Raw genomic sequence first — 23,984 nt, forward strand, 5'->3', positions numbered from 1 at the left:
CACAATCTACTGGAAGTGGAGCATATAACAGCCATGACTTGGCATTCGGTAGGTGTGCAAGAGATGGCAAACACTGAGATCAACTACCTTAACAATAGATCGAACTAAACCATCCCCCTGATCATCCAAAAAATAGAACAAATACCAACCTTACATGGAAGGGCAAAATAGAAGTTGCCACTTTGAGATTTGATCACCAAATACAGCATTGAATCAAATTGCATGGAAGCCATTTCACCTATCAAATAGTAACTTTGGCTTCAATGAAAGTCACATGACTCAAATTCCATGAATCAGGAACTATTATAGGCCCACCTTACACCGACTTTGTCTAAATTCCTCTGGAGGCTGGAGTGGCCCACATTTGACAGCAAGAGCATGCACCCACACAGACACCCCAAAAGAAAAGCACAGGCGTAATTGATTCATATGACTCCAAGTTGGGCTGTCTACACCACATAAATTCTCCCTTTGGATTGGACCATAAATGACCCGGACATGGACATTTCAGAGTCATAATATACTAAATTAGAAGCATCATAAGATCAATGCACATTAAACACTACATCTACTGTCAACCAGTGAGCTTAACTGTGAGTTACAGCTAATAAAGTATATCATATGCTGCACAATGCACAAGTATAACCATGAAAGTTGAGTCATCCAAAGTTCTGGTTTTCACCTAATTACTAAATATTACATATATATATGTGTGTGTAAGTTTCCAGAAACGGAGAGACATTAGTAATCCTGCAAAAGAAACAGAAAATGCTCTGTAAGAAACAATGTTTAGACATATGGGCTACACTTGACCGGTTGAGCACAGCCATACAGGTGAGGCCTGACTGCCCAACATTTATCAGAGTCCCTGGTCAACCGGACCTTCATCCTTACCCAAGCCATGCATCTTTGGCAATTTGTTTGTGATTTTCAATCAATACATATAAATGCAGGTACAAAACAAGCCAAGTAGATTACATGGATTGGTTTCCAATCATGACCCTGTCCAGGTGCTGCAGCACAAAACTCTACCTTGCCCCTTTGCTCAAGAGGTGGTATTAGTATACGAGGATTCATATCCTTGTAAAGCATATATGGGTGGGTACGGTTCTTCACCCAAATTCAGCCTGTATTAACATTTAAGCCATTTATCAGGGCATGATATAATCAAATAAAGCCATGTCACTTGGTCTACAACTGGAACATTCTATGATTTATCATTATGGATCAGTCTCAGTACCAAGCGACACCAAGCTTAACTGGAACCAGTTTGGGAGGATCTACCAGATTCCATATAACACCAACTGAACTGCAAAACTGTGCTTCACCAAAGTTCAGAGTTTGCTAATGAAAACTAAAGCATTTCTACATACATGTGCATATACCATTCTTCTACACCAAGTTGGGTACTCTGATGAGCCAGTCGAGGATCCTGGAGGTCAGATCCCAAGAGGCCTGCCGGTGTTATATTCCTTATAGCTCTCACTGCTATGCTGCTGAGCACCCATCTTCTGCACGTCCTGCAGCGACAGAATCTTGATGTACCACACATTATTCACAAATGCCCTACAGACGATCAAACAACCATATTAGCCTTGGTTGTAATTTGTGAACAATGACATGTAAAATGTCTGATCACAAAAGGAGAAACCACAGCAATTTATGGTAGCAGACTGGGGAATCAGATTGCTCTGTAACAACTCAATAAACCTAGCAACCAACCATGAACTGGGGTCAAGTTGATTGAACAAGGACATCACTTTAATTGTAACCAAGAGCAGCTCAAGTTGCCTGATCACAACTCTCAGGTCCACACACACACACACACACACACAGATAGAAACATACTCCCAAGGGTCGTCTCCCATGAGAAGCACATCGTTCTCATGGTCAACAAATACAAGCTGCCAGCCTGATCTTTTAGGGTCTTCCAGCAGACCCTCTAGCCCAAACATTTGACTGAGCTCATTGCGTAGCTCATGGTAACTGTTGATCCGAGCAATGTCCAGTGACCGCCCAACACAGCCAGATTTGTAAACCTGCATGCCACCCAGGAGATGAATAGTCAAAATTCAGGTATAAGTCCTTGATTTTATTAAATATGAGTGTGTGTTCGTATCCTCACCTTCACAAATGTTTGGTTAGGTGGATCAAGTTGCCCTGAATTTTGGAGCAAACCTGGTGAATCCCCTAAGCAATCATATCCACCTGGTAGAGGATTCTGGAAACCTGAATTAGTAAACTGCATTGCTGCCATGTCAGTTTGGCCTCCAACTGCTGCAAGATTGGAAACTGCATTAGGGAGGATTAGCAACTGTGTATCAATATTGACACCAAACAAGACATTCTGGTTCTGGGAGTCTGCAGTACAATTTTCTGGATCCACATTTTCTCTTCCAGGAAATGGAGGGAGTGAAACGGAGTGTCTAAAAGATTCAACTTGTGGCAATGGACTTTTGGATACCCAGGATTGCTGTTGTGGCTCAACAATGTCAGCATGATTGGCTCTCATATCGTTCAAAAGATGAGCATTTTCTTCAGCAGACAAAGGGCTCAATAAACTTTGAATGCCAGCAGCAGGAGTTAAAGATGGGAACGCACTGCTTGAATCTGCAAACAGAGGCCTTTGACCTAGGGCAGTTGAGAAGGATAATTGTGGCTGCCGATTACTTGGAACCTGAAATGGTTCATTATGGGTTTGCAACTGTTGCTGTTCATTGAATGGTTGAAGCAATTGCTGATGCAGCAGGTGATTTCGAGTCTGGTCATCAAAAATCGCATTTGCTGGCAGATTGACGTGGCTCTGCAAAGGTTGTGTATGTGGAATGATTTGCCGTGGTGTCAGAAGGCTGAGTCTGCTTGAAAACTGCGGCAGGGATTGGCTGGAGTTCTGAAAGTGCAGCAATGATTGCTTGATGGAATCATCGCTTCTCATCTCTGGCCACAATGCACTTGCCACAGATTGAAACTGGCCTTGCTCAGTACCTAGTGGTGATAGATCAAGCCTTTGTTGCATCCAAGGATTAAAACCCAGACCCCGGTAATTCAAAGACTGAAAGCCTTGATCAACAGTATCGCCCCTTGCCCACATAAAGGCATTCCCATCATCCCCTCTGTGATCTGCAAGCATTGAAACAGCCCTTTTTGTTCAAATATAATAATTTGCATAACCTTTATTTATACTTAACATCTTTTTTCTTTTTTGTTTTTATCCTATAGAAGACAAATAGGCCATGCTTTAGAATAACCACATCCGCACTTCCTAAGAAACAACGTACTTAAATCTGTCTGCACATACACAGTTCTCATCACATCCAAAGCTTCATTAACTTGCATATCAGCATTTTCATGACAGCGAGATTTCATTAACAGTTCCTGTAGTTTGTGATTGTTTGCAACAGTGCAAATTTTAGGCCATACTTTGCACTGAAAATACATTAACTACACAGCTCTCATAAATGAAGTAAAGATATTTCTGCATAAGAAAGTTTCAGTTGAAAGATCCAGGAGAGTCATGATATTTTCTCAGCATTGAGGATGATAGATCTGAAGATGAGATTAAATTATCTCAACAAAAATATGCAATTTACAAATTAAGAGTTTCAACATGATAAATTTAAGCTGACAGATATACCTTCTGTAATAAATAGAAGGTGAATTGTAACAAGAGCTAGAAAAACTTAGAAGCATGCAGGGGCACTTCACCAATATATCATAAGCTATGTCGCACAGGTGCCAGTGCTGGTGTGGATGCGGCGATGCGGCACTTTAAAAAAATTTGGGTGCGGGAAGGGTGTGTGTGTGTGTGTGTGTGTGTGTATATATATATATATATAACCGAACCCACAGGCCTCGGTTCGGCCCTTGCGCCAAGGGGGGAAGAAGAAGAAATAGAGGAACACAAAGAGAGAGACTTACCGTCGCCGTCGCCGCTGTCAGAAGGAGGGGTCACGGGGAGGGGAGTTGTGCCCTAAACACCCCCTACACACCGACCACAAAAATTCTTTTTTTTTCAAAAGTAGATTAAAATGGACTTGGTCAAAGTTGACAGAGTCCATTTTGGACAAAGATAACCCAGGGTTCGGGTTGACCACACCGAGTGCCACACACGCACCGGCATCACTTTGACGTGGGTGCGGCGGCCTATTTGATGAGTCATTGTGACAGATCATAAGTTTTTGATCAAATATCAGTTTATGCAAGCACCTATGACAGTGCATGCACACGGAAGCTCTAAAATCTTGACATATGTAAAGAGCAGCATTAGACAGGGACTCACGTATTATAAGGATCCACAGAAGACTGATGCACAATCAATCATGCATACACTAATGCAGACTAGGTAGGAGATCTTAACATTAGAAAATTTGTTTCAGGTTTTGCATATTTCTGGTAGAATGTCTTTTTGCCAAGTCTTGTTAATGTCTCAAATGGAACTTTTGGTGCAATCGCTCCCTAGGAAGGCTAAATGGAGTGCTAGACCACATCCCATAATAAGATTAGCTGGGTGGTTATTATCCATAGATTATATTCCTAACACTCAATAGAAACTAGTGTTTGGAGGGAGAATGAAGTCAATGGTAAAGCAGTCTTTGCCCTTAACCACCTATCATTGACTGGAGCTAAGTATACAGATGCATCAAAGGCAAGGCAACAATACATAAAATCCCAAAGACTCTTTGCAAACAGCCAAAAGATTGGTTGTGTTCTTGTAAGTTATCATCATTAAATAAGTACAAAATACCAAAAGCCATTTCACTAAGCTAAAGAAGAGCACAAAAAACAATGTACTTTAACAACTTACTTCAGTCAAGCCAACCCACCAAGCTAAAGCAGGGCACAACAGACCAAGACACTTTACCAGATCACTTCAAACAAATCAGAGGCAATGATCATGCAAAAAAATGTAGTCATGATAAAACACACAAGTACCATTAAGAGATGGCATTTCAGGAAGCCAAGGACGCTTAAGTCTGAGAGGAAACAATGATGGGTACATGGGGAATGTTGTCAAGGGTTCAATTTCCCATAATGAAACTCTAGGCTGCCTCACACCTGCAGTAGACTCATCCCATCCAACCTGCCAATTGAAATATAAACAAGCAATGTCAGGCTCAAGTGAAACCCCTTTTCGCCTCAACTTCACATAATGAAGCTCTAGATAGCATTAATTTCAAGCTAAGCTATTCACTAAAGGAAAAGAAATCAAGGAGACATGATTTGAACAATTCACCCTGTTTCAAAGGAAGAGATCGCTACCATTACAATGAAGTTTTTCTTTGCATTAAAATACTCATATATACAGGCATATATTTTATATATATTAATAAAATACCAAACAGGCTAATCAACCATTAATTAGCCCGTCTCAGGCACAAGCTTGTTTAACTAAAGCACTAGATTGAGCTCAAGCTCAGGTTATTTATCAAATAAGAGAGATCAAGCTGACTTTCGGTGAACCAAGTTTGAGCTTCTCACGGGAAGTTGAACTCATAGCCCACCCTTGTTATCGACCTTTCTCTCATTGATTAAGTAAAAGATGGTTATTACATCATTGCTACAAAACTCATAACCAATTTTCCACATCTTTGGTAATGGCTGATACAAACTTCATAACTAATTTGGCACATGACATGCTGCCACAGTCACCAATATGGAGAATATTTGGAAAATATTCTGATATTATCAGCAATTTAAGGTAAGCTGACACTGTCGCCAAAACATTGTGATATTTTCAATATATTGTTAGAAATCAAAATATCACGGTATTGTCATGATATTTTTTTTATATTTTTGAAAAAAGTCTTATTTTTATATATTTTAAGCATGGTTTGTATTTTCTTGTTTCTTTTGTATTTGGGAAACTTCTCAAACTTATTTCCTTATATTTTCACAAGAAAAATCATACAAAACCTAAGTCACATGGACTTGTCATTTAGGCCACCGCACCCGCATCGACGTGATGTGGGTGTGGTCAACCCTCATCCAAGGTTATATTTGTTCAAAATAGACTCAAACAACTTTGACCGAGTCTGTTTTGGTTCAATTGTCAAAAAAAAGAAAAATGGCGCTCCTCCTGTCTTTCTTCTTCTTCCTTCTCCGCCGCCTCCTCCTCCTCCCTTTCTTCTTCTTCTTCTCCTTCTCCTTCTCCCCATGTCTTTCTTCTTCCTTTTCCTCCACTCTTTCTTCTTCTTATTCCTTCTCCTCCTCGTTCTTTATTTCTTCTTCATATTCTCTCCTCCTCCTTCCTTCTTCCTCCTCTTCCTCCACTCTTTCTTTCTTTCTTTTTCCTTTTGTGCCTCCTCTTTCTTCTTCTTCCTTCTCCTCCTCCCTCCACTGACTCCTCCTCTCTTTCTTCTTATTCCTTCTACTCCTCCTCTACCTCCTCTCTTTCTTCTTATTCCTTCTACTCCTCCTCTACCTCCTCTCTTTCTTCTTCCTTCTCATCCTTCATCCTCCTCCCCTTGTTGGCACAAGGGCCAAACCCAAGCCTTCTAGTTTCGACTCTAATGAACCCAGGCCTAGGATCAACAGAATCAAACTCAAGCATGCTCCAAAAGAGGCTCTCGTGAACCCAGGTCTGGTTTCACCATAACAGAATCTAAGCTTTGATTGGGTTCTGAGTTCGGCCATTTTTTTTATGCATTTTATTTTAATAAAAGAATTATTTTTTTGGTTTCAAGAACGAAAATGGCGGATAAAGAGAAAGGACTCGCGAACAAATGAAAGGAATCCTGCCATCCTCATCTCCACATGCAATTGTAGATTGTTAATTTGATTAATTGCATGAATTTATGATACGATAATTATTATTATTTCATTAGTGTTAACTTAAAATTGTTAAAAATTATATATGACCTCCCCACAGCCCTGCACCGAAGTTTTTTTAAAGTGCCGCATCCACACCTGTATCCACACACGCATTTATGTGACATAGTATAAAACCTATTATTTTTTATCTTATTGTTTTTTATATTTTTAAATTTTTAAAACTCCCAAGATTTTTTTGAGAAAACCCCTCGATGAGAAATTACCTTGAATGATATAGGTGACTATACTTGCTGCCAATTATTGTTCCAACTAAACTTAAAATATCTGAAAATCCTCCAACTACTCATCACAAGAGATGGTACCACAAACAAAGATGTTCAAAAAAGAATCAAGATGATTTCAGTTTTTTATCTTGCTTTATATGATAGTTCGAGGGACACAATATCAAAGAAATCATGAAACTTAACTTTAATAGTCCCCAATAATATCAAACAATGGAAGGATATCACAATTATCAAGGCAATATAAAGAAGATTATAGTATTTTTTTAACAATCAACAGCATTAATTGGGATAATCGTGGCTCCTTTAGTTAGTCATGATGGTTCATATTCCCATCATAGACTTCCTTCAATACAGGAAGCCCAAGCCCTACATAAAAAAAAAAAACATTTTTTCAACATTGCAATCTACTTGCCCCCAATATTACAGCAATGTTCATATAAGTTTCTTGAGGTCAAGCAATGTTTCTCTCACGTTAATCAGGAGAAGGGTACCCCATATTCTCCATATAGTCAATGCAAACTCGGAAAGATAAGTCAAAAATTGGGAAATCAAATCAGGCTTTAGAAGAATCATTTAGAGGGCTTCATGGAGAAGATCAGGAGGGCAAATATTGATACAAAGGATGACAGACATACCAATTGCATTGATGAAACGTGTTGAAAAAGGACAAAAAAAAGAGAGCACGAAAGTCCAAATTTATCTACATTCCTCATAGAGCTTAATTTCAATAAACAATGTTGACAATATTGTGCTCATTTGAAGTTTAATAAAAATAACCCACAATTCAGGGAAATTGCTCAACGAATGCCCAATTCCATAACTAGTGAGACATTACAAAGACTACATGTAGTGTGTAAGTGTGTGTGTGTGGACATACATATGCATGAATATTCAAGATGAGCTAAAGGACATGGGATCAGACACCTTGACAGATCGCCAATGTGAATTTGGCCAACGAACTGGATCCAAATCAGAAATGCTGGTAATTGTACCCATGTACCTAGATCAAGCATGATGAACAAGGAATCAGTTTTGAAAAGAAAATAACATATCTGGAAAAGGATATATAAACAGAACACCAATGAAAGTTTAGCAGTTAAAGCAATGAAATAGGTCTTCCAATATGGATAATGTTATCACTACCGAATGTCAAAAATATGCAGGGTTAATCTGCATATAAACTAACACTACCTCCGGACACTTGATTCCTCTGTCTCAAATAGCATCCGAAACCGCATTCCCACAGATACACGAGTGTGTAAGACAGCTTTAATATACTTGGCTAATGGTATGACAAATTCAGACGGGCTTGCCCTGTCAAAGATGAATTCAGACTAAGTGATAGTAGATAACTTCAAAGAAAATAATTCATATCATATATCCAAAAAAACAGATGCAACCTTGGGTTGTAAAAAACGGTGAAACGGCTGTTCGTTGCAGCTGCATGAGCAGCAGCAGCAAGAAGCCCTATATGCATGCTATCACTTGATAAAACAGACGAAGGCATGACAGTCTGTGGTCGTGCAGCCCTTCGGATCCCCAAGAGAAGCTGATTTTTTTCATTCCTGAAAAAGCACAAGGTTTACCCTAGGACATGATTTTTACATTAAAAACAAAAACAATGTGAAGCATACCATATAAAAATAACAGAATCACCAGCAACAAGTCTTTTAGCACTCACGAACACACTCCAACCTGTTGTTAGAAGATGCCGCTTAGGCTGTCCTGCATGATGCTTGCAAAGTGAATTTGGCAATGGATCTCAAACATAGTATAGCTGTATTAATTTGGCAATGATGATAGCTTTGACCAAGTAATCGTTATTAAAAAAACCAGCATGATGAACAACAACAGCAACAAATGTAGAAGCACATGTAATTCCGTCAAGGTGACATCTTTTAAACACGTAATGGAAAAGGCAGTGTGATATCCAGCCAAAATCAAAGCAGCAGCAATTCATATAGTGTTGTAATACCTCGAAAAATGTGCCTAAATTTCCATTCAACATCATGAAGATCCCTTGCAATAAGCTCCTGGGCCGGTGGTTGATGAGAAAAATCCTGCAAGCAAATCCAAAAAATGTGTAAGTTGCCCATTACTTAACTCATTCCATATAGAAACATCTAACCATTCCATACGATAGGACCAAGGAAGTAAAGCATACCAATGGAGGGAAAACCTTTTCAGCTGCACGTCGAGGGACTGAAAATCCTCCATGGGTGCTAGTATCACTGGCTGTCAAAGTCTTGCAGAAATAATTGGTTGGCTGTTTGCTAGGAACTCCCAGTTCAGCAGGTAGATATGCATCCTTCTGCTCTTGCTGCAAGAAAGAGAAGAACATGTAAACAAATTGATGTGATCCTAAGATAAACGAGACCCATATGTGAGTTACAAGCAAATATTGCAATGAGGGCATGAGCATTACCGGACTTAGAGGTTGCAAGGTCATTTGTGCATAGACTTCATCTGTTTCTACATCTGCCTGAAATTTCATAGCCAATCAGCGGTAATGGCCCTTCTTGCAAGAACTAGAAACCAATCAAAAGAACAGAGAACTCACATGCATGGTGACATCATGAAGCTGACAAATAAGTTGTGGAGGCAGGCTGGGATAATTAGGAACATGATCTGTCACTTCCTTGTTAGTTGATGCAGCAATCTGAAAGCAGAATGTATCACAACACAACACAATCAATGATGAGGAAATTAAAGTTACCCATGTAGAGGATGAAATGTTTAAGATTCATCATCCTGAGAGTAAATCCAGCTACGTCAAGCATTAAACATGAACCAGCAAATGATTAAAACATCATCATCGAACAGCTAACCATAACCTGCTCGCTGTGACCCTGAGGGAAGTACACGACTCGGCTCCCTACTGCAGGTAAGCAGACAAGAGGTCCAGCACATGCATGCCACAGCTCTGAATTCAAACATTTCTTTTCACCTGCACATCCAGCAAAGATTCACATTGTAAGTCTGCAAATGAGAAATGGTAAATATGCATTAACAACTATTTATCTAGATATAATACCATACAACTAGTTCCAGAGAGAAGTTAAAGAGGAAAACCAGAACATGAAATTTGTTTCTAACCAAATGAAAGCTACCTATCAGAAATTTAATCCATCAAAACTTGTTCTCAAGAAGGAATCCCATTTGATTTAGTTGATTGCAAGATTCACACATACAGTTGACCCAGATAACTAACACCCCACCATTTCCAGTCCCTAAGATGGGGATGAGCGTAACTAAAACAGGAAGTTTCATAGATATAGTGGAAACATTCATTATAAGTAAAATCAACAGTACTTCACTAACTACAAATTAACATTATAATAATATTGAAAAACATGATGCAAGAGTTAAAAGAAATGTGTATAGTTGAGGTGATTTTTGAAACCATGCTCATAAACAACATTTTCAATTGCACAAAATGAACTTCTTCCAAGGAAAGAAGACTGTCAACCGTACCCAGCTAGAAAATTAATAAGAAATCACTAATTCATTCATATTTAAGCCTAATGGTGACATCAACATTTAAAGATAGAAAATAAGCTGCACAACTAACTAAAGCCACAGAAACAAAATCAGTGCTACATACCCCAGGGCCCTATTTCCCAACAACCAAGATATCATTGATCAGTGACAACCAATTAACCACTGAAATATCCTAATATTCAAGACAGAAACAACCTTCAAACCATCACTTTACAATCAGCCATGAGTCAAACCATATCTAGCACACTAGGGTGCACACTGTTGCATTAGATAATTTTGGCAACAAAAGGGCAAAATATATTTGGAAAAGCAAAAGGACAATTCAGTTGTTAGCTGGGGCATGGGTAGGAAGAGCATTGAAACAGTCCACAAAAGTATTATCTGTATCAGTAAGATGAGCAAGCTAGTGAGGGTTGGATTTTGGCGTGACAAATCAAACAGATGGTGTAGCTTCTTTTTCTTTTCTTTTTTTCTGCAAATAGGAACTAGTGGACATATACCCATACAAGGGCGTAGCTAGGGGGGGGCAGGACTGGGCTGTAGCCCTGTCCTGCCTCCCGAAACAGTTAATTTTTTTTTTTTTAAAGCCCAGTCCTAGCCCAGCCCTGATTCCATATGAAATAGATTTTTATCCATTTTTGTAGCCCAGTCCAGTCCTAGCCCAGCCCTGACTGCAGCAAATAGTTTGATTTGTCCATATGAAATAGATTTTTATTAATAATTGTAGCCATTTTTTATTTTATCTCAAAAAAAAAATTCCTTTCTTTTGAAACATGTATAATCCACGTGACTGTTTATGTGTTATCTCACAAGGATACCTTTTATGTGCCTTGCAGATTAGTTCCTGGAATATGGTGGGTTTCACCCCCCCCAGAATACGTTTTTTATATCAGTTCAAAATGAACACGTTACTGTCATGGGCATGTAGGCCCCTGGTATATCTATCATAATCTTAGGAAGTGAATCTTCATCTTATGTCATGTATCTATCTGGGCCTCATCGACCATGGAAAAATGATACCATGCTTCACACTGCAGCAATTCATTTTGGTATGTAGGACACCCCAGGAGAAAAACTGAAGAAAATTTACTCGACAAATAAGCAGAAAACCAATACCAACAATTCCCAACATCTACATATTTGCAACCCCAAATTACCAACCGTGATTTTTAGCACCGGAATCCTCTCTCATTGAGGAACCTCAACAGGCACCAAAGCAATATCAAAAAGTATTCGTGCTTCCACAATAAATAAAAAAGTTATCGTCGTGAATCGCCTGTTCAGCGGGGCCTAATGAACGCCAGGGTCAGACATCCGACGTTGGGGATCAAGACCCCAAATTCGGCATCATTATAGTATGTCGACCAATTACAATGTATTTGTTACAAGACACCTTGTCACGCTGCTTTTATGTCCCTGTTTTATCCTACAATAACGAACCCCAGCCCTTTCACAAAAGAAAAGGAAGAAAAAACTATCATTTATCACTGCTTCCGTAGAGTTTTTTTTCTCTCATTAAAGATTAATTTCTACAATACATAAAAGAAAAAATGAACTTGGTTAAGTGCTTTAGGAAGCAAAAGAGGAGGGGTAAAGAAGAAATTTAATATTGCAAGATGCCATTTTACAAATAATCACTCATGGATTCGAGGATGCTGCACTTTTTCTTGGCAGGAACAAGTTATGATAGAATAAGCCTTCGTTCTCTTAACGAAAGGAGATCCATTCATGGAGAAAAATTCGAAATATATGAAACAAAAATAGCGAGGTTTTCGAGGAAATTGAAGTGAAAAATTGTAGCAAAAGATACAAAAGGAAGAAAAACGACCGCTTTTTCGTCCGAATTGCAATGAAAATACCTTCAGGTGACGGATGACTCATGCCAGAGGTTGAAAGCATCATTTTCGCACGACAAACTCATGAAACAGCAGGAGTTCCACTCTGAATCAAGCCCAGCAGGTCCCAAACTCTCCGGCTACACAGTTTTCACGCGCTCCAGTTGCAAATCTCATCAAATTAGCCAGCATTCCCATATTCTACAGAGAACGAGCTCCCTGTTCCGAAAAACCGTACCACAAACGCTCCTGAAATCGAAATTTCCGCCACTAAAACCAAGAAATCGAACCCTCCAAATCAGCGGAAGCGCACCTAAACTCCATTCCTGATCTACGGCGTTCCCAGTGCCTACCTCCCGAGAAATCACACCAGAAAATGTGCTATAACGAAAGAAAACTCTCCAAAGATCACGATATCCACCGCCGAGGCTCGGAAATTGGAAACTCTAGTTAGAAATCGGCATCAAACATCAAGAGAGAGAATGAAAAACAGCTCTGCGAAACGATTCACCGCCGGGTTCCCTCGTAATCCGCCTTCAGCTGAGCCTCCCTCTCATAATTCAAAGAGAAGAAGACGACGACGAAAAAGAAGAAAAAAAGCAAAATCTAAAACCCTAGAGAAGAAGGAAGCTTCCTGCGGAAGGAAGCGACGCTCCGGTGAGGCGAGATCCAAACGAGAACTCGTCCGAGAGCACGAACTCCGCCGCGAATCTTCGGACGACACGCCCCGCCCTCATCATCGCTTTCGAAGCTCCAAAAAAAGTCGCTCAGATTCACCAGAAACTTCACACGAAAAGCGGAAAGCAAGGGCCCAAAAGAAAACGTGAAAGAGACCCGGCTCCCTCTTTTTCTCTCTGGTTCATCATTGAATTCCAGGACGAAGAGAAGAAGATTCAGTCAAGAAGAGAAGGAATTTCCTCCATCTCTCTCTCTCTCTCTCTCTCTCTCTCTCTCTCTCTCTCTGCGAGCCAAAAATTATTTAAAATTTTTGCAAAAAAACAATTCTTTTCCCTCCCTCTCTCTCTCTCCTGTACGCTCCGTCCTTTTTATACTGCACTCTGACGAAAGATAGAAGACGATAGAAAAGCAGAGAGAGAGAGAGAGGCAGAGAGTTCCGTACGGATAAGTGGAGAGAGAGAAAGTGAATGGACCGTCCGATGAAACTAGTACGGAGGGGAATCCGACCTTCCATCTCGATGCGGGGGAGATGTATGAAGGATTTGACGGGGGCATGTGACTGCTTGGGCCACGCACCGTCCGTCGCTGTCAGAGTACGGACTGGGCCGCGCACTCGAGGTCGAGGAAGCACGGAGTGGGGCCCGCTAGAGCGTCCGAATCCTATCGGGTGCCCGTAACGATCTGTGATTTAGGGTGGGCCCTACTAACCTCAAGATTAGGGGCCCTTAAGTGATGATTATCGTGCCCCATGAGCCGTGCGTGGGGACACCTGTCGGTTGCGATTGAAGACGACGCCGAAGCCGGCTCGGATCGGCCGGTTCAGATGGACGGCTATAAACCAACTCTTGGTTGCCAATCGCATGACTCAGATGGACTGCAGTGGACCGATTTTGTTTGGAAAACTGGCCTCATAATCACGCGGTTGCGTTCCCCAAACGGGAACTATAGAGTTCAAAATCTACAGCAATGCCAAAAGTGTTGGGCCCCTAATTTTCTGGGAAGACAAATATCTTGCAGTAAATTAAAATGTTTATATTTAAGAAAATATAAAGAAATTATCGGCGTGCATGAAATTATAAGGACACGAATTTTATAAAAACACCGAAAACTAAAGTGTAAAAGGTAAAAAGGTGTCAACATGACAATTATATCAGGATAAAATCTTGGCATTTAAAAAAGTTGATAGAAGATACCGCTTTTTCTTTTAACAGTGTACCCTCTCTTGAAAATATCAAGATAAATATCATTCATGTTTGTGACTCTGGTGTAGAACTAACAGGTCTTTTACCAACATATTTTCGTATTTTCCTTTTGACATTGACCATACTTTTTTTTTTTGTATATAACATGATAATTTGAGTTTTTTTTATATGTAATATGGAGAAGCCACTGTTATGGTTAGGACACCATAGTTACTAGGAAACTAAATGGATACTAGAAGCTATGAGTATTAAAAAGTAGTATGAAGTGAGAAACTGATATGGTTGTGAAGCATTTACACAAGTGCATAAAAAGAAAAGAAAATGAAACACATATAAAGCGTAGACAAGAAGAGCAAATAAAAGATCATGTATGAAATATATAAGAAATAAGAGGGAAATCACAATAAACAAGAGAGAAATTTAAGAAAGCAAAAGGAAATAGAAATGGGAAGCGGATTTCTCATTAAAGAAAATCAAGTTTCTCATAGTTTTTTCTTCCAAAGCAATCTTTTGATGAAATGAGTTTCCCCATGCAGCAAGAAGCTTCTGGTAACTATGGTTCAGACATCTCATTTTGGTCAAGAGGGCCACGGTGATTGTGTATCAGAGTTAGTGTCCCAGTGTAAAACTCTACAAGTACTTTTCCCTACCATCGAAGATGGTTTTTCACTTGACTTAAACTTGTGACAAAGGACCATAGTTACCAGAAGTGCATTTTTAAAGGAGAAATTAAGTGTGCTTCTAGAGTGGAATGTGTGGGAAAAACTTTTCCATTTATGGGGAGCAAGTTTCCCACTTGCTTCTTGAATCGCTCTCCTCTTGCATGTCTTTTGCTTTCCACTCGTTTTCCCTCACTTTCTCCATGACTTTTTCTTGTGTCTTGAATCGCTCTCCTCTTGCATGTCTTGTTTTCCCCTCACTTTCCCCATGATTTTTTCCTTGCTTCCACATTAATTTATGTTTTTCATATTATTTATTATTTCCAAATTTTTCCCTCTTCTCACTCATTTCTCTCACATTACATTCATGTTTTTTTTTTCCACTATACTTCACCAAAACACTTCAAAAATGAATTCTACTTTAGGCTTTGTACTACTTTTAATACTCGCTTTTTCACTTCTGCTTGAAGCATCTTTTTCCGTGTCCATTTCACTTCTTAGTAACTATGCAAAAAGGACACACATCCAAGTATCAAACTCTTGGCCTTCAATGTGAAAGCCTTAAGTCAGCCCACCAAGCCATATGTGTATAGGGTCTTGTGGGTGATAATGCTGGCCTTGACTATCAAATCAAGTTATCTCATGTGGATCATCGTATCTTTACTATTATAATTTCTCTCCAAACAAGCACATGGGGCTCCGCTCATCTTGTAAGACTTAGGGGGTGTTTGCATGTCATGGAAATGAATAGGGTGCCGCGGCACCCTTTCCGTGGAATCCACTACCATGGAAATGAAATCGGACCCCCTCGCCAGAACCGTCCTCAATGGCACCGACGGTTTTTCTGTTGTTTGTGTTGTCACTGTGGGCCACCATGAAAATGTGACACACAAACGGACCGTTAAGAGAGACTCTTAAACATCACGATGTGACGGGACCTCACAAGTATAAAAACCATGGGTGTATCTTTTGTATGAGGTGAATTTTTGTGTATTAATCCTTGGTAGGTAAAAGGAAACCTAGGGTTTCATTTCACACCGATGAAGAAGGCAGGTTTTTCTTAGTTATCCAAAATTGAAATTGCATAATGATATGTAATTTGAATTTAAAAATGAAACCAACAACCAATTTTATTCATACACAAAAAAGAAAACTAATGGATCAGGCATTTATATAGAGATCCAAGGAAAAACCCATACCAGTGACTAGACATTGTCAAGCCTCAGATGGTAAAACCCTTGAGGTCTACCCTACCCATAAAACAGTACACCTAGATTCAACTTTGTATAGCAAGGGATGCCCTCATGTGTTTTCATCTCACAAACGATGGGGCTCCGTTTGTGTTAGTGCACGTCACAGAGGTTGCAAGTTCGAATCCCTATGGTATAATTGTATAACTGGTATGGGTCTGCCTAACCCCAGCTTTCTCTGTCAAAAAAAAAAACACTATGGTCGTCTCAGGTTAAGGGATAAACCATGGTCATCCGTAACCGAGAAGGAGAGCCCTTATGGTCGATCTCAATTATTGTTTGAATAAGTTTTCTTTGATAGTGGCATCAAGCAATTGGGTGTGACTATGTCGACCAAATAAGAGAGCAGAACTGTCAAGAAAAACATAAATTGGCCATGTTTGTTATATTTTTAGTTTGCGATCAGTTATGGTATTGTGCTAAAAATTAGTGACATCTACATCATTGTCGTTAAAAGATATTCATGGAATGGGTTGCTAAAATATATGAACTATTGTCACCGGGACACATAGGGGCGTCAACGGCTCGCATTTACACCAACCCGACCCATAGCAAACCCTATAAGATCCAAGTATGGTTAAAAATAAGAAGACCCGATTAAGACCCAGGTCCAAACCTGAAGGTTCGAGTATAGTTTGTGAAATTTTATATAGAAAATAAACAAATTACTAATGTACATACATGAAAATCGGGGCCCGGGCCAGGTCAGGTTCCACCTGGGTCCAAACCAAACTTGACCCATTGACAACCCTAGGGACACGCCACTTTGAACTGTCCCCGTTACATGATCTGATACGATGGGACTCATGGACACAGATACCAACATCTATTATTAATATTTTTAAGTATTATTTCAATAAAATTTAACTTTGTAATATTAAAATATCCAAAAAGATAGTTTTATTGATTGAAAACCAAAGTGTCATCCTGTCACATTGTGTTTTATGTAGGCTATTTGTTAGAAATCAATACTTAAATTATATATTTTTTATGAAAAAATATGAAATTTTGAGGCTTAAATATTTATATGATTTCTAAGATGTTGATTTTCAAACTCTCAACAAACCTTCTTAAGTGTAACTAACGTACGATCTAAGGGCTGGTTTCTAGAGAACCAAGTATGTACATCTTCATCGGTTAGATTAAAAAAAAAAAAAAAAATCGGTGCACATGGAGGTTTGACATTATTATGGTTCACACAATTGAGTTACTTCATGGAATTATCTCAAAATGCTCTTATTTTCTTTAATGTTCAACCCCATTATTAATATTGCAGATTGAAATAAAGATAGTCCTATAATATTAAGAAGTTTGTGAACATGGTCAACAGAGTTTGATATGATATAGAGATATTATTAATTATGAAATGGGGAATCACTGAGTCTTTTCTTTTTTAGAAAAAAGAAAGTTCATTAAGTTTTTTTTTTTTCAAGCAAGAAAAATTTTTATAGGAAAATAAAATTTTGCCTATGAGAAGTTTTGATATGATAATTTTTATAAATGAAAACTTTTCACTTGTTTGTGTAACATGAGAAAAATTAAATAAAAAATCTTAAAAAACAAGAGAGAGGAAGAGGAGGGTGGTGATGGAGCTTCTCCGGTGTAGTTCCCATACCTGCTCCAACCACCATCCTGTGGTGTGCCGGAGGTAGCATCCCTGAAGCTGGACCAGGGCGGCAGTGGGAGCTCAAGCTGACACGTCTAAAATGGCCTACACGCATTTTAGAGAGCGAAAACAATAGGATTTGAACTCTAGACTTGCTTTTTGACAGTCATGTACTCTAATCACCCAGTCCATATTATTGTTTTCTACATGTATTATATTGAAATCCTAGACACCATGTTTACCGGAAAGCTCACCCGAACCAAGCGGAGCTGAAGACCTTCTATTCGGTGAAAAGATCAGGTGCAATATGATTGCACAAATATTTCTGCATTAAGCACCTGATCACCCTCCATCTAGATTCTAGAGGACTGGTCTGTCAGTTGTGGGGCCCAAAGCCCAATGGACTGCAATGAGATGCTTAATGCACAATTTTTGTGCCATGTGATGTCACCTGATCCGGACTCTGCTATTCGTGCTTGACTCTTCAAGGTAAATGAGTTAATTGTGGCTTGTCTCAATGAGCTCATTTTTAGAACATGAGTGAGCTTCGTGCAAGCCAAACCTAGCTGAGCCACGAGCTTCTCATTTTATTTGCTAATACGTGACTAAAGAGAAGCACGTCCCGTTTGGTTTGGACCAAGGTAGAATCAGACTTGAGCCCGGTTTTCGGGTATGGTAACGATTCTAAACCCGGGTCTATTTGGGCTCATTATAAAAGAAACCATACCCAAACCCAATAAGAACTACATGAACCACACCCGAACCATACCCGGTGAAAAAATACTTTTTATCATTTGTACATTGAAAATTTGTGGGTCTTAATCAAAACTTGGGTTGGGCCGGGGTCTGGTATAAAATTTCACAAACTATACCGGGATCTACACATTAATCGGACCTTCAAGTCAAAAACCGGATCTTATTATTTATCACCATATCCGGACCCTATAGGGTCAGGGTCAGGGTGAGGGTCAGGGTCAGGGTAAACCAGAGCCGTTGACTAATATGTGTTTTGTTTTTGTTTGTTTGTTTTTTTCCAAAGCGGCAGTACAGAAATGAGTGATTATTTTGTAGAGTAGTGATAAGATGTTTGTACATTCCAATCAGAAATTGTGGTCGTCACTCAGGCCACTTACAATGTCAGGGGCTACTGGGATATTCATAAAAGATTAAATAATGTTTGAAAAAATACACAGCTTTATAGGTGGAACAAAGAATTAATTGCAACTTTTTCGTCTTCAGGTAATTATTTTCCTTTGTTGAATCCATTGTCAGCCTTGGTAGTACTGGTTTTATAAGAGTACTGTACCCAAATTTAACGTAAACATTTATGTCTCCATTATTACATCCATGCTTCTAGTTGTACAATATTTGGGGACACCTTTCAAATAGGGATGGCAGTGGGGCGGGGCGGGGCGGGGGACAAGGTTTCCACCCCCGCCCCGCCTCAAAATTTTATCCTCCACCCCCGCCCCGCCTCCGCGGCGGGGATGGATTTTATCCTCCACCCCCGCCTTCATCCCCGTTTCATGTCCTCCACCCCCGCCCCGTCCCTGTCCCCGTCCCCGTCCCCGTCCCCGTCCCCGTCCCCGTCCCCGTCAAATTGCATCCCTACTTACAAATCATTCACGTTAATATTCCAGTTGATGATAAATGAATTCATCCACATGGAAAACAGTCAAGATAACGCATAACCTATAAACTTGCTACAGCTCTTTCCACGAAATTCATGGTATCAAACCAACACCAACAGAGAAATCAGGCCTTAGCTCTACAATAGCAGAAACTCAACAATACCGCCAAGGGTGACAAACCCAACTTGACTAGAAAAAAACATGTTGTTAGAGTTTTTTTGGGTATCTCAGTGAAATCAGGCCATTTTGTTCACAACAAATCTAAGAAAGTTTCAACCTTCATTTACTATTTTTTAGCTTTTAATTTTTGCAATGTGCCAAAACTCCACGCAGTCATGAAAAACAAGGCAATAAATGCACCCTTTCCCCCCACCCCCAGACCAAAGCATAAGTCTCACAAATATTCATTCAAGCAAGGGAAGGTGTTTGTAAACATAATGGATCATATGTTAAAAACCAATATAACCTGTAATACCACTATTAGTTCATAGCTACCTTATTTTAGCTCAATTATTCCATATAGCAACAGAGAAAACCCAACTTTTGATCAACATATCCATTTTTCTTCTGTAATTTGCAGATGCTCACAGTCACAGGTAACACTGCACTAAGTAGATTCAAATTATTTTTGAAGCTATTGTGACAAAAAAGGCGGAAAAACTTTGGGATTGAAGAGCTACAAACAGCATAGTGACGTGCCAGAGACTTTGTCAGACCTGCTAAAACCTACACATATAATTTGTAAAAACATTGAAATTTTGATGAAAAACTTCTAAGATCTTGTGAAAAATAAAGCTCAAAAGGCTATTTTCTGCTAGAGGTCATCACTATTCACCATATGACATGCCATATCTAGCATACCAATAGTATTGGGCACTTTAAAGTTAGAAAATAATCATGCCAACCCATGTCAAGAAGTGTTGGTGTCGGTGTCAGTATCAAACATGACTGAACACAAAAGTGTCGGACTTCTAGGCGTCTCCAAATAACATTTTGGTTCAGGATCCAAGAAATGGAACTTGGCCACAATATCTAGATAGCATTGGATTTACATTAACTTGGTTAATGTAGCAACATGCCCTTATCTCAATGGTACATAAATAATCAACAGTCTTTCTTTAGCAACTGTTATAAGTAGTCAGCATATGTGAACCAAACACTTACATATCAAAGCTATTTTAGATTGGACAGAATAATCCTTGAAGATAAGTTCTAACAAGTGACCTACTTGGATTTTGTGAACTTTATCAACTATCATGGGCTATAGTAGCCAAAATTCTCTTTAATCAAGCATACAGCAGATAACCATTGAACGTCCAGCTTGGCCTACTAACGAGACTATATATCAAACTAAGGGCATCTCCTTACAAATTACATGCATGAACAGCTTAAGCATCAGCAAATCCACAGCTAGACCTATTAAGATGTTTCACTGAGATACCGCATAGGTCTGAGCACTCACCCTGGCAGAAGTAAAATTGTGTCATCTACAGGAACTTTCATGAATAAAGGCAACTCGTGTAAGTTTGTAACTCATTGAGCAGCAATCTTCCCTTTCCCCATCTTCAAGTCATTTCTTACAACCAAGACCTGTGGAATAGTCAAATGCACTATATCATTAGCTGCAATACAACATTAAGTGATTTTGTTGAACATCAAAGAATTACCATTAGCTCATTAAACTCTAAATATCATCAGCATTGATAGCATTTGTATCTTCTACTTCACTTTCCTATGAACCAAACAAAATAGATTTTGTTAACAAGTAATAGTAGCAGATAAAAGAAGTGAGTAAAAGAATAAAATTTACCACATCCATATCTTCTAAGAATGTGTAACATTGTGGATCCTTCGATGATGATGAACCTATAAATTAAAAATAATGCATTAGTTATACATTATAACATAAGCATTCACTAATTATAAAAAAATGAAATTTCATTACCTCGTGCTTCAGCCCACAACCAATTTTGAGAGCACATCAAAGCCTCTACTGTAGTTGGAAGGAGTTTACTACGATGTGGACTGATCACCCTTCCGCCTGTACTAAAAGCAGACTCTGAAGCAACTGAGGAGACAGGAATGACAAATATATCCTTTGCAATCATTTGTAGAAGAGGATACTTGGGACCACTTGACTTCCAAAATGATAGTATATCAAAATCTGGAGTTCTTGGCATCATCCCATCTTCTAAGTAATGTTCAAATTCTGATCTCCCACATGCTTTTTCAATATCTTTAGATTGTATAAACTTATCAAAGTCAGAAAGATCATCAATTAGTGAACATTTGGATCCAATACTTGATTGAGGAGGAGGAGGAAAAAGTTCAGGTTCATTGGAGTTGTTTTCTTGTTTTTCATATTCACTAATCAACTCCACACAAAGATTCTTAATCCTCATAATTTCATTTAAAGCCTCATTGTCTCCATAAATCTTCTTGTAATAATATTCCAACATGCTCAACTTGTATCTTGGATCTAAAACAGTGGCCACTCCCATAATACCATGGATCACACTCCAATACTTATTAAATTTTTCTAGCATTCTAAGCGCCATGTTTTTCACAACATCTTTTGGATCATTTAGCCACTTAGTCATCTCAACTCTAATCCCACAAATAGTTGGAAAGTAGGCATTTGCTGTAGGATACTTTGTACCTGAAAATAATTCTGTTGCACGATGAAATAACTCTAATTTCTCACAATTGTCTTGTGCCACCTCCCAATCCTCTTCCGTCGGACAACGCTTGTAGTGGAGATCTCGATATGTCAAACGAGTAAAAACATCTTTATAAAGCAAAGCAGTTTGAAGCATGATAAAAGTTGAGTTCCATCGAGTTTTAACATCAAGAGCAAGTTTTTTGGTAATTGAAATATGCATTTGATGAGCAGACTCTTCAAATCTTTGTATTCTCATGGGAGATGATGTCCAATAAGCAACACTATCACGAATTCTTTCAATTCTTTCTCCAATCACATTCAAACCATCTTGGACAATCAAGTTGAGAATATGGGCAGAACAACGCATATGAAACAACCGTCCATGTAATATTAATGAACCAAATGGAAGTTTATCCAATAAAATATCTACAACTGCATCATTAGTGGTGCAATTATCCATCGTCAAACTTATCAACTTTCTATCAAGGTTCCACTCAAACAAACAATCCATCAAACACTCAGCAAGAACTTCTTTGGTATGTCGATAAGGTACATATAAAAACCTGAACATAATTTAATAAGGCGATTAAATATTGATATTGCAAAAACATGTTAGTAAGAATTAAAAAAAAATGATTGACATTTGACAAGTACCTTATGATTCGACTTTGCAATCTCCAAGAATTATCAATGAAGTGTGCAGTGATAGCCATGTATCCCTTCTTTTGATTGGAAGATGTCCACATGTCTGTAGTGATGGCAATTCTACTCTTAGTTTTTTCCAACAATTTTATTGTCTTGTCTCGTTCCACATTATAAATTTTGTGAATATCTTTCTTTACAGTGTTTCGAGTAATCATTTTGAACAAGGGTTGAAGAGTATTAGAATATTTTCTAAACCCATAATGATCAACCATACTAAGAGGATATTCATGTAGAATAATCATCATAGCAAGATCCCTTCTTCCAGCATCTTGAACAAATTGCCAATTCTCTATTGTTTTTTCGGCATTCACTGTAGCATTGTTTGTAGCCAAAATATATTGCTTCATATTATTATGCTTAAGCCTAGGACAAATCTTAATATGATCATGCAAATGAGTAGTTCCAGCCTTGGCACCACCAGCAAGACATTTATGACAATGATTGCACTCTGACTTATCCTTTCCACCAATCTTTTTCCTAGTGAAATGTTTCCATACAACTGATTTATGCCTACTTGTCTGTTCAAGTGCAAATCTACCTGAATCAGTTGATTGATCTTCATTATCTTCCATTGAAACATGGTTGCTATCAACTGGTGTAACCAGAGCTTGAGACATACTATGTGAACTGGAAGGTTGAGAACTTAATTTATTGGTTAATGGTTCTTCCTCTTCCATATCAAATTACTGGCCACCAACTTATAGATCTACAAAACATTCACAAAAAAGAGACTATCAACAAATATTCAGACTGCTTATCAGATATGAACTTTAATTGATTTCTCCATAATTAAATTTTATACAGAAACAACTTGAACCAACCGAAACCAACCAAAATTGAAAATGGCTTGGATGTTAGCAGGTGCAATAAGCTTGAAACTTCGATGAAAAATATTTAATAAAGAGAAAGGCACGCTATCAAGTAGTAGAGTGACACATAATTATCATACAGTCCAAGCTGAATATTTAGTATATCCAAATATTTTCACTGTACTCCAAATAAAAGGAAAATATCATTATAAACTTACCACGATTTATAGCAATGTACAGATCCAGACAACCAGACTAGAAAATAAAAAACATGACCTTTAAGGACAAGCTATTACCAACCATGGATTAATCCTTACAACTTTAAATTAATCCCCAAGAATTGCAGTTGAAAAATGCAAAAGCATTCCAGTCAGGCTTGCATGATTATCAT

The 23,984-nt window shown here is 38.7% G+C and overlaps 1 long non-coding RNA gene and 1 pseudogene across 2 annotated transcripts; both read right to left on the reverse strand.

The window, feature by feature from the left end:
• Positions 1-540: 540 nt before the first annotated feature.
• Positions 541-13,420, reverse strand: LOC149835687 (auxin response factor 12-like; annotated as a pseudogene). The gene is made up of 15 exons (XR_016432357.1): positions 12,416-13,420; positions 9,890-10,002; positions 9,616-9,714; positions 9,481-9,537; positions 9,220-9,375; positions 9,031-9,115; positions 8,690-8,780; positions 8,456-8,620; positions 8,247-8,369; positions 7,980-8,055; positions 4,933-5,080; positions 2,126-3,120; positions 1,849-2,039; positions 1,374-1,566; positions 541-750 (listed from the first exon to the last, which is right to left on the reverse strand). The product of XR_016432357.1 is annotated as an auxin response factor 12-like (transcript).
• Positions 13,421-22,447: 9,027 nt separating this feature from the next.
• Positions 22,448-23,491, reverse strand: LOC149835688 (uncharacterized). The gene is made up of 2 exons (XR_016432642.1): positions 22,734-23,491; positions 22,448-22,642 (listed from the first exon to the last, which is right to left on the reverse strand). It is a non-coding gene; the product is annotated as an uncharacterized LOC149835688 (long non-coding RNA).
• Between the last annotated feature and the right edge of the window lie 493 nt (positions 23,492-23,984).

This window comes from Nuphar pumila, chromosome 6 (assembly GCF_984573655.1).
Source record: "Nuphar pumila chromosome 6, dmNupPumi1.hap1.1, whole genome shotgun sequence".
Taxonomy (NCBI): Eukaryota; Viridiplantae; Streptophyta; class Magnoliopsida; order Nymphaeales; family Nymphaeaceae; genus Nuphar; species Nuphar pumila.